The sequence below is a fragment of the Acomys minous genome, assembly GCF_964271855.1.
Source record: "Acomys minous genome assembly, chromosome: 12".
NCBI classification, from domain to species: Eukaryota; Metazoa; Chordata; class Mammalia; order Rodentia; family Muridae; genus Acomys; species Acomys minous.
Genome location: NC_140493.1, coordinates 79,599,776 through 79,610,235, shown reverse-complemented (window position 1 = coordinate 79,610,235; position 10,460 = coordinate 79,599,776).

Here is a 10,460-nt window from a genome sequence, read left to right as displayed (position 1 = left end):
TGCTTACTTCCCGTGACCTTTCACCTACCTTCTGGGCCCAGCTGCTGCTGTCTTTTTATTTGTCATTCAGCGCCTTATCTCCTTCCTGTGACCTGCTTTGCTTCAGCAGACTAGCAGCCTGCTATCATCCCTCTCTCGTTTGCCTTTTGTGGACAGAGATGAGGAAAAAGACAATGTGTTGCAGCCAGCCAGTCATCCTGGGCCCCTGTTCTGATGATCTCTTACTGCCTAAGGTAGCCGGGAGGGGACAGCACGGAGCGCCTGCCTGGGTCCCTGCCTGACCTGTGACTCTTGCTTTGCTTGCAGAACCTTGAGCAGGGACCTTTAAACTATAGCGCCTCTTCACATCACTCTAGGGACTTCTCAGCATCCTATGGGAGTGTGGTCACGTGCTAATCATCTTCAGAACAAGCGATGGATCAGGAAGCAGCGCATCTGACTTCATGACTCTGGAGGTTTCCCCTATTCTGTGTTCCAGGGGGTTTCGGTGATTTTGATTTTCAGGTTTATTCATTTTAACTTCATAAATGTTTGCGTAGCTGGGCCTGGTGGCGTACACCTTTATTCCCAGCACCCGGGAGGCAGAGGCCGGCAGATCTCTGTGAGTTCCAGGCCAGCCTGGTCAACAAAGCGAGTCCAGGACAGCCGGGGCTGTTACACAGAGAGACCCAAAAACCAAATAAATAAACAAATATAAATGTTAGCTTGCATGAATGTAGTTGTGCCTTTTGGACACTTGGAACTGGGTTTGGGGAGAGTTGTCAGCCATCCTGTGGGTGCTGGGAATTGAACCCTGATCCTTTGCAAGAGCAAGTGCCCTTTATCACTGAGCCATCTCTCTAGCCCCGATTAGAGAGGGTCATGTAGGCTTACATGGCCTAGATCTCAGCGATCCACCTCCCTAGTACTGGGACCAAAGGTCTAGCTCAGGTCCCAAGCTTTAGGTCACCCCTTCAGCCTTATTAAGCTGGCCGTGGCTTCTCATAGAATAATCTAGTCTGTCTACCTTGACTGCTCCTTGCTCTCTACACCATTTTGTTTTCACAATAATCCTTCCCTTTAAAGATTAGGAAAGCCGGGCAGTGGTGGCACACGCCGTTGATCCCAGCACTTGGGAGGCAGAGGCAGACGGATCGCTCTGAGTTCGAGGCCAGCATGGTTTACAAAGTGAGTCCAGGACAGCCAAGGCTACACAGAGAAACCCTGTCTCTAGAGACAAAAACAACCCAGCAACTCGGGAGGCAGAGGCAGGTGGATCGCTGTGAGTTCGAGGCTAGCCTGGTCTACAAAGTGAGTCCAGGATAGTCAAGGCTACACAAAGAAACCCTGTCTTGAAAAACTAAAAAAAAAAAAAAAAAAAAAAAGACCCAAACAAAAAACCAATAAAGATGAGGAAAGCAAAGATCTGAGACCATAAAAAGAATCCCCCAGGCCATGCCTGCGTTTTTATAGGCCTGGTGGCTCATGCTGCAGTCTTGGCACTGGCGGGACTGGGGTGAGGGCGGGTTTGGGTGAGACCTGCCTGGACTGTAGTGTGAGTGAGGCACTGTCTCAAAATACCAAATAGCTTAAGGCTGGCAGGTGGTGGTGCAGGCCTTTAATTCCCAGCACTAGGGAGGCAGAAGCAGGTGTATCTCGGTGAATTCAAGGCCAACCTGGTGTACAGAGCCAGTTCCAGGACAGCCAAGGCTACACAGAGAAACCCTAGCTAAAAGAAAAAAAAACCCAAAAAACCAAACAATAAACAAAACAAAAAACGCTGGGTGGTGGTGGCACATGCCTTTAATCTCAGCACTTGGGAGGCAGAATCAGGTGGAATGCTGAGTTTGAGGCCAGCCTGGTCTAAAAAGTGAGTCCAGGATAGTCAAGGCTACACAGAGAAACCTTGTCTCGAAAAAACGAAACCAAAACAAAACCAAAAATAGCAACAACAACAAACATCCAGAAAAATTAACTAAATAAATAAATAAAATTTCCAAGTCCTGGCAATAGGGATGCAGCCCAGCAAAAAATGTATGACCAGCAAGTAACAGCCCAGAGGTTCAGTCCCCGGCACTGGATAAGCCATACTGGAGAATGGCAAGTCTGTCTTTGTATTGTATTGTATTGTTTTGCTTTGCTTTGCTTTGCTTTGCTTTTCGAGTCAGGGTTTGTCTACGTAATAGCCCTGGCTGTCCTGGACTCACTTAGTAGACCAGGCTGGCCTCGAACTCACTGAGATACACCTGCCTCTGCCTCCCAAGTGCTAGGATTAAAGGCATGTGCCACCCCCACCCGGTGGGGTCTTAACAATAAAAAGGGCCCACTTTTGCCCAGGCAGTCTTATCTGAATTGGCCAGGACAGGATTCATTGGATGAGTCCTTTCAAAAAAAAAAAAAAAAGCTAGTAAGATGGCATTTGTCATTAAGTCTGAGAGAAATCCCGGCCTTCAACCACTAGGAGCACAGAGCTTAGATCTAAGAACAGAGAAAGTCTGTCATTTTTCAGGACTGTCGACTGTTTTATCGTTTTGGAGAGAGAAAACCTGCTGCCCTCAGTTAAGAATGATGGCCAGGCATGGTGGCGCACATCCCAGCACTTACCCATATGAAAGTGACTCTGATATCGCACTATCTGACATTTGCATGTGCCAGACTCTTGTGGAACAAGCCAAGGGGCTGACTTTGACCCTAACAGCTGTTTCCGTCAAAGTAGCTGTGACTGCTTACAGGTGCCTTTGCCGTTGGGCCTACTGTGCTCCCTCACAGAAGGGGACAAGGAAGGTCATCAGACTCACCTGAGCCTCCTGTGCCTGGTCTGAGTCTCTAAGAAGGTGCTATCTCAAGCTGGGCAGTGGTGACATATGCCTTTAAGAGGCAGAGGCAGGTGGATTGCTGTGAGTTTGAGGCCAGCCTGGTCTACAAAGTGAGTCCAGGATAGCCAAGGCTACACAGAGAAACCTTGCCTCAGAAAAAGAAAACAAACAAACAAACAACAACAAAACCTAAAAACCAAAAAACCAAAACTAAACTAAATGAATGATGTCATCTATGCAGCACTTGTGTGAAAGACTTTTCAGTGGTGTGACTCTTTGGGGGTCACTCACCGGTTGACCCCTCACCTCTGCTTCTGTACATAAGCCCAGCATACCCATTGGTTCCCAAAGTTGCATCTTGACATAATGGTTACTTGGGTCTATCTTTGGAGCTGTATGGGGCTGGGGGGGAGTAGGTGTTTGTGTCTACCCAGGAAATGTTCACTAAACAGCAGACTTGAGGTGCACCCCTGTGATCCCAGCAGGAAGAAGAAGGCAGAAGCGAGAGGTCTGGACATTCAAGGGCAGCGTAGGCTATCTACTGAGACTAAGATTTTTTTTTCCCCCTTGAGACTACTTTTTAAGAACTTAAACGTCATATGTCACATCAAGAGGATTCTAATTTCCAAGTGATATGAGAATCATTTTAATGGAACAGCCAAAAAGATATTATTCTGAAGGCACTTAGCAAATTATCTAAAATCCATGACAGAACAATTAAGTGTTGTTTGGGGGGGATGAAAATAGTGTTAATGGTTTTTCTCGACAAGTTCATGAACTCAGAGTCAAACCGGGGACAGCGGTGGATGCCTGTCATCCCAGCACCTGGGAAATGGAGGCAGGTTGGGCCACGTCACAACTTTGTGGCCAACCTAGACTACATTCAAAGCAGCAAACAAACAAAAAATCCCACAATGCTCGCAAAAGAAACCATCAGAGTCAAGAAAGAGCACTGGCTCTGGGGTTTAGAGGAGGACGTACAGGTGTACACTGTGTAGACGCTGACCTCTGAGAAAGTGACTACAATGCAGGAACTGAGTTCTGTCTGGCACTCAGAGATGCTAGCACCAACCTAAGTTATTAAGGGTCAAATATAAGAGGCAGCACTCGGCAGCACTCCCAGCACTCGGGAGGCAGAGGCAGGCGGATCACTGAGTTCAAGGCCAGCCTAGTCTACAGGGTGTGACTCCAAGACAGCCAAGGCTACATACAGAGCAACTCTGTCTTGAAAACTATCAGTGGTGGCACACACTTTTGATCCCAGCACTGGGAGGCAGAGGCAGACAAATCTCTGTGAATTTAAGGCCAGCCTGGTCTACAAAGCTAGTTCCAAGACAGCCAGGTCTGTTATACAGAGAAACTCTGTCTGGGGAGCGGGTGGAGGTTGTGGGGGGGGGGGCAGATACAAACAAAGCAAAAAGGAGGTCAAGTACAAAAGACAGTACCACCAGCGCAAATAGACGTTGGCACGTGGATTCCTTTGGCGTTATTATAGCTCACCATGATGCACGATGCTTGCAGATACGTAGCATTAACTCCCCTAACCTCAGTTCTACAAGGAAGTAACACACACACACACACACACACACACACACACACACACTATGTAACTCAGGGTTCTGGGCCTGGGCAGGAGTAGCATGAGGTTCAGACCTACCCAGACAAGATTTTGAAAGATAGTATGTTCAAAAGAATGAAAGCTGGGCCTGGGCGGTGGTGGCGCACGCCTTTAATCCCAGCACTCGGGAGGCAGAGGTAGGCGGATCTTTGTGAGTTCAAGGCCAGCCTGGTCCAGTGTGGTGCAGGTATAATGGGCCGATTTTGATTTCCTGAAGACCACCAAAGGTAGTGCCCATCAAAGTCAAGGCTGGGTTTTCAGATTCTCCCCTCATTCCCATCCACATTCTTTATGACGTCATTTGTTCTGTTTTACTGCTGAGTCATGCCCCTGGCTTTCAGTCTTTTTTTTTTTTTTTTTTTTTTTTTTTGCTTTGCTTTTTTTTTTTTTGGAGACAAGGTTTCTCTGTGTAGCCTTGGCTGCCCTGGACTCACTTTGTAGACCAGGCTGGCCTTGAACTCACAGAGATCCGCCTGCCTCTGCCTCCCGAGTGGTTGGATTAAAGGCATGTGCCACAACCGCCGGGCTTAAAAGAGTTTCTTAAAAAACAAACAAAAAAAAAACTGGGGGCTGGAGAGATGGCTCAGAGGTTAAGAGTACCGTCTGCTCTTCCTGAAGGTCCCGAGTTCAATTCCCAGCAACCACATGGTGGCTCACAACCACCTGTAATGAGATCTGGTATCTTCTTGTGGTGGGCAGGCACACGTGTGGGCAGAAGACTGCATAAAATAATAATAAATCCATCTTTGAAAAGAAAATAATTTTTTTTGGTTTCCCACTCACAGAAGCAAAAATGCTTCTTCATAAAGCTCTTGAAATGTGCTGTTGCTTAAGCCTTTCCACCATCCCAGTCTCCTGAGCCTTAATAGAGTTTTGCATAAGTGGACTGAGTGGTCCTTTATTTGCCTGGTATGCTCTGTACCCACCCAGTCCCCTGTGGACACGGAAGCTATTGTGTGGATCATGCTTCCGCTGGTGGCACTGCTCCGTTTTGAACGTAATGTGTGTGTGTGTGTGTGTGTGTGTGTGTGTGTGTGTGTGACCCAAACTGCTGCTAATCTAATAGAAACCCTTGTTTTAGCCTTGTCCAGCTCCCATTCCCTTACTTCCCCAGCAGTTGGGAGAGGACTCCCAGCACCCACATCTCCTGGAGGCACTCAGGCTTGACGTTGTTTCCATGGCAACAAGACATAGCCAACGTTCCGATTTCATTTCATTTCATTTTAGATCTCAATGATACTATAAAAGAAATTGTTTACTGAGGAGAATGCCAGCCATCTGAGAGCGAGGACTGCAGGGGAGGAAGAGCCACTGACCTTCTAGAGACTTCTTTGTAGGGAGGACCCAAGGGAGTTTTTGTTTTAGCAAAAGGGTTGGGCAGTCATCCTGAGAAGAGCTGTGTCCTAGATGACTGGCACAGGCCAGTTGTGCCCAGAGTGTCAGATACTAACTCTTGCATTGACAAAAATCCATGTTTAGCTAGAGGGATGCTTGCCTTTAAAAAGGGGCGGGTCAAGAACCTACGCTGTGTTGAAGCTCTGTCCTGCCCGTGGGCTGGGGAGCCTGGGAGTAAAGTGGGGGAATATGCAGGAGTCAGATTTCTAGGTTCTGAGCATGGATGGGTCCGTTATCCCTGAGGCTCATCTAAGAGCTGTGAAGACCAAGGCAGGGGAGGCACGGAAGGCGCCTTGACAGACATAGGACCTCACCCTAAAGCCTACGACTGCTCAGGCGGGGGTGGGTGCAAGGCCTGCATGTGTGTTCATTAAAAGGGAGAAACAAAAGTGTGACTGTGCAAGGAGAAGGATTATTAATATAATGGAGGGGGAAAAAAACCTCCTTTTGTTTTTGTTTTTTGCCCCTTTCTTGGTATCACTTCCTAAACAAGTTTGTCACTTCAATATTTTTTCCTGTTTTGCTGGCGTGACAAGAGTAGGAAATGGACAAAAAGTACACGGGTATGGCCGTGTGACGGGCCATGGGTCATACACACGCTACGCTCTAGTCAGGAGACTAGAGTCCCATCCTTTCCCTGGCCTCATGTAAGGGACGAACATAGCGGGAAGCAAAGACCCACCTGAGGGGTCGGGGCTACAACCAACAACAACAACAAACAGATTCATGGACCAATAAGCTCCTTTTTTATTGCTGAAGGTACACTGTGGTATAACCATCGTGCAGATACACAGTATCCCACAGAGTACCTTCCATGAACGGACATTTGTGTAGTTGCCAGTTTTCTTTGTCTTCCTTTTCTTTTTTTGTTTTCTATTGTTGTTGTTTGTTTTGGGTGTCTGGTTGTTGTTGTTTTTCAAGACAGGGTTTCTCTGTGTAGCCTTAGCTGTCTTGGCTTTGCTTTGTAGACCAGGCTGGCCTTGAACTCACAGAGATCCACCTGCATCTGCCTCCCTGAGTGATGGGATTAAAGGCGTGCGCCACCAGGCCAGCTGGTTTCCAGTTTTCAACTGTTCTGATAAAGTTGTGTAAACATTTGTGGATTAGTTCATGTAAATTTATATATGTATAAGTGGTAAGGGGAATTTTAAGTTTATAAGGAACTACCAAACTTTTTTTCCTAATAGTTGTGTCATTGTGTACTCAGCCACATACTAGAGTCCTTGGTTGTACAGCTTTGTCAGCACTGAGCACCATCCATCCACTCGTTTGTCACTTTGGTCCTTGTGACAGATTCCCCCACCTATGGCTTTTACCACCACTTTCTTCCTTGAGATAAATGTGCAGAAAATCCTATTTGATAAAATGAAGTACAAATTCAAGAGTAAATTCAAGGGTGAGTTTTTATATTAATTTAAAAAATGGTGCCAGGCGGTGGTGGCACATGACTTTAATCCCAGCACTCAGGAGGCAGAGGCAGGAAGATCTCTGAGTTTGAGGCCAGCCTGGTCTACAGAGCGAGTTCCAGGACAGCTAGAACACAGAAAAATCCTGTCTCTAAAAAAAAAAAACAACAAAAAAAAAACCAAACAACAACAACAAGTGTTGTTCAGTGAGATGGTTCAGAGTGTAAAAGCCCTTTGGTGCAGAACCATGATGACCTGAATTTGATCCTCAGGATTTACAGTGGAAGGAGGTAACTGAGTCCTAAAGAGATATCTGGGATAGGATAGGGAGAGAGAGAGAGAGAAAGAAAGAGAGAGGGAGGGAGGAAGGGAGGGAGGGAGGGAGAGAGAGAGAGAGAGAGAGAGAGAGAGAGAGAGAGAGAGAGAGAGGAGAGAGAGAGAGAGAGAGAGAGAGAGGAGAGAGAGAGAGAGAGAGAAAGAGAGAGAGAGAGGACTCCAAACATTGGTCCAAAAACGATGGTGACACGATGGGGTCAAATGGAGCTGTAGGGAAACAGCCGGTAGCCATAATAGTGCGTAGTGCACAGCTGTGCCATCGCCACACAGTGTAAAGGCCTGCTTAGCAGTCTTCACATTAGTCCTTAAGGTAGGCCCATTGTGCCAGGCGTGGTGGCGCACGGCTGTAATCCCAGAACTTGGGAGACAGAGGCAGGTGGATCTCTGTAAGTTCGAGGCCAATCTGGTCTACAAAGTGAGTCCAGGACAGGCTACACAGGGAAACCCTGTTTTGAAGAAGAAGAAAAAAAAGTAGGCCCATTGCTGACTTAGTTTCCTTCCCTCCTTCCTTTCTTTGCCTCTTTGGTTTTATTTGAAGACAGTATCTCACATAGCCCAGGTTAGCCTTAAAGTCACTATGTAGCTGAGGCTGGGGTTATGGCAAGTGCCACCATGCCAGGCCTTGTGTGTGTGTGTGTGTGTGTGTGTGTGTAGTAAGAATTCACATGTTGGAACTTATGCCACGTTGGAGCTACCCTGTCCCTGCTTCCAGCGCTACAAAGTGAGTCTCTATGGTCCATCTCATGCCCCCACCATGATGCTCTGTCTGACCACGAGCCCAAGGACAACTCCCTCTGTGATACTTTGCTGGAGCTGCACAAGGAAGAACCGATGCTTGTGAATGCTCCGGTTATCTAGGGGGAGAGACAGACACGAATAAATGATGCCTCCCAACAGTCCCATCTCACTAACCGGCGCTGTCATGAGACAGATGTGTAGCCTGGCCCAGGACTCTATGCTGCCTACCTCTGCCTCCTGAGTGCTGGGACCAAAGGTATGTCATCATGTCAGACAGACCTTAGATTTTTTTTGGTTTTATTTTTTTGTTTTGTTGTTGTTTTCGAGACAGGGTTTCTCTGAGCTCTGGCTGTCCTGGACTCACTTTGTCCTGGCCTCAAACTCATGGAGATCCACCTGCCTCTGCCTCCCAAGTGCTGGGATTAAAGATGTGCACCACCACTGCCCAGCCTTTTTTGTTTTGTTTTGTTTTGTTTTGTTTTTTGAGACAGGGCTTCTCTGTGTAGGCTTACTGTCTTGGACTCGCTTTGTAGACTAGGCTGGCCTCAAACTCACAGTGATCTGCCTGCCTCTGCCTCCCAAGTGCTGGGATTAAAGGCGTGCGCCATCACCGCCTGGCTTGTTTTGCTTTTTTGGGTTTGTTTGTTTGTTTGTTTGCTTGTTTGTTTTTGGTTGTTGTTGTTTCTTTTTTTAAGATTTATTCATTTATTATTATGTAGACAATGCTCTGTCTGCATGTACACCGGTATGCCAGAAGAGGGCAACAGATCATGTTATAGATGGTTGTAAGCCACCATGTGGTTGCTGGGAATTGAACTCAGGACTTTTGGAAGAGCAGGTAATGCTCTTAACCTCTGAGCCATCTCTCCAGCCCCTGTTGTTTTTTTTTAAGACAGTGTTTCTCTGTGTAGCCTTGGCTGTCCTGGACTCACTTTGTAGACCAGGCTGGCCTCGAACTCACAGCGATCCGCCTGCCTCTGCCTCCCGAGTACTGGGACTAAAGGTGTGCGCCACCACTGCCAAGAGTCTTATAGTGAAGGAGCCAATTGGTGAGTTCAGTTCTCCGCCTGAATCAAATGGAATTTAGCATCGTTATCCTTTCTGCTCCTCTCAAGATGCTTGTAGAAGGCAACTGCTCTCACAGGTAAGGGGTGGATTACCTAAGGAGGTTCAGAAGCAAGTCCGTTGGACTTTGAAAGTCTCACTTGCACAACACCACGTGAGTTCTTCTGGGTTGCACCAGTCTCTGAGGGAGTCTGGCTTTTCTCGAGCAGTTTGCACATCTATTTTGCTTTGCATTGTCAGATGTCAATGGCAGCCTCCTGGGGATGTTACAGCCACAGGGCCCCTTGAGGGTACATGATGGCTGGCTGGCAGGCAGTAAAAAGCTATTGCTCTGTTATTGAGACAGGCTATCATTGTGCAGCCGAGGCTGGCCCAGAATATCCATATCTATGTAGTCCAGACTGTCCTTAACTCACAGTTCTCCTGCTTTTAGTTTCTCAAGTGCTTGCCTGGCTTTTGCGAAGACTTTTTTGTTTGTTTGTTTTGTTTTTTGAGACAGGGTTTCTCTGGGTAGCCTTGGCTGTGCTAGATTCACTTTGTAGACCAGGCTGGCCTCTAACTCACAGCGATCCGCCTGCCTCTGCCTCCTGAGTGCTGGGATTAAAGGCGTGCGCCACCACGCCTGGCTGCAGATTATTTATACCTCGATAATGACCAAGACTCCCAGTGGTGGTCTACCTTTTCCATCCCGTCAGCCTTTCACACCTCTAGGCCATTTCTTACAAGACTCTGCAGAGCAGGTAACCATCTGCCTCCTCATCTTGCATGCAAAGAACCTGAATCCCAAAGAAGATGCATAACGTGTCCAAGGCCACAACGCTTATAGAGGGGGAGTCATCGGCAGGTCTGCTTGGCCCTGACGTCGAAGCTGTCTTTATGTCAGACTGAACATCCAAATCCTTAACTCATCGGGTAGATAGGCTGATATCCATTAGCTGGCTAATGCTAATTTGGGAAAACAACCCCCAGATAAAGAGTTGTAGAAAAGTGACTCTAATTAGCTGGTCCAGCAGGAATGGTGAGTTTCGCCTCCTGAAGCGCAGAGCTATTTGGTTTCCAGACACTGAAGGGCAGTCTGGGATCCCAGAATGAAGGCGTTTGGAAAGA